The 1320-nt window shown below is 37.9% G+C and overlaps 1 protein-coding gene across 1 annotated transcript in view; it reads right to left on the bottom strand.

The window, feature by feature from the left end:
* SRGN (serglycin) overlaps nucleotides 1–1320 on the bottom strand; it is a 15678-nt gene that overhangs the window by 9972 nt on the left and 4386 nt on the right. The gene's annotated exons all lie outside the window — the stretch shown is intronic.

Below are 1320 nucleotides of genomic sequence, written 5' to 3' on the forward strand. Positions count from 1 at the left end.
TTACCGGTCATGAAAAAAGACAAAAAGGAAAAAAAAAAAAAAAACCACTGAATCGAACACTTTAAATAGGTGAATTGTATGGTATGTGATCTCTGTCCTAATAAAGCTGTTAAGAAGTTATAAAGAAATCAAAGGTGGAAATCCTACCACTATTGGAAAGTCTATTGAATGTGGGACTAATGATGTTAAATGTATTCTAAAATAAAGAACATGGTTACAGACACAGAATTCCTGAGCTAACTACTCAAGGGAGGTGGCAGGATGTAAACATTGACAGTACCTGCCCCTGAAGCTGTGAGAGTATCTTGACTCTAGCTTGCTTGAGATAAATGTCTTAGGATTGTTGTCATTTTTAAAATAAGAGGAAAAAAAGGGCTGGAGAGTTAGCTCGGTTGGTTTGAGTGTGGTGTTGATAACACCAAGGTCAAGGCTTTGGATCCCCATACCAGTCAGCCACAAAAAAATAAATAAATAAAAGGGAGTAAGCTCCTGGGCAGAAATGTTGTTTTTCTAAAAGCTCTCACTTACGGATCTACTAGTTAATTATGCAGTGAATTCCTGGGGAAAGAATGATTTTTATTTAGAATCCCTTCCCTCACTGCCCCTCTTCCCAACACACACACACACACACACACACACACAGTCACTAGCCCTGCTTTACCAACATACTTGCTGTGGGTAAATATTGCCAGAGCAAACAACTTTCTCCAGTAATCACTCTGTATTTTTTTATATTATGGTACCAATTTTCCCCTAACATAATCACAATTTACCAATTTCCTATTCTTAATGGAAACTTACTGCAGGCGTGTTAGAGAAACTTAAATAGAAACTGCCATGAGAGGGGAAAAAAAAGGAGAGAGAGAGACCAGTTTGGTTCATTCAAAATTCAAAATGGTAGAATTTAAACAGCCTTCATTATCTAAGTTGGAGTTATTTCCTACTGGCCTATGCATTCCACAAGATGGATAAGGTTCCCACCCATGCATGGTTTGACAAGCTATAAAAAGCTCCAACTTCACTTTCAATTTCTCCCTCACCTCAGTGGTAAACATTACAGTGAGGGCTACAGTCAAAGGAAGGGTTTTTTGTGTTAAATAAAGAAAACCTCTAATCCACAAGTTGCAGTAGAAAGTTAATTCCGACCTTGAAATTGGATGACCGGTTCTGCCATTAGTTAGTTGTAACGGGTCTTGGGTAAAACTCACAGACTTTTTGCAAGGGGTTGAAGTAAAGAGAAACGAGATGATCAATGTCATGTCCAGTTTTCTCCTCTATAAATTGGTACTAATTCCTCCTCATAGGAAATATGATGATCGT

The sequence above is a fragment of the Galeopterus variegatus genome, unplaced genomic scaffold (genome assembly GCF_000696425.1).
Source record: "Galeopterus variegatus unplaced genomic scaffold, G_variegatus-3.0.2 Scaffold5499, whole genome shotgun sequence".
NCBI classification, from domain to species: domain Eukaryota; kingdom Metazoa; phylum Chordata; class Mammalia; order Dermoptera; family Cynocephalidae; genus Galeopterus; species Galeopterus variegatus.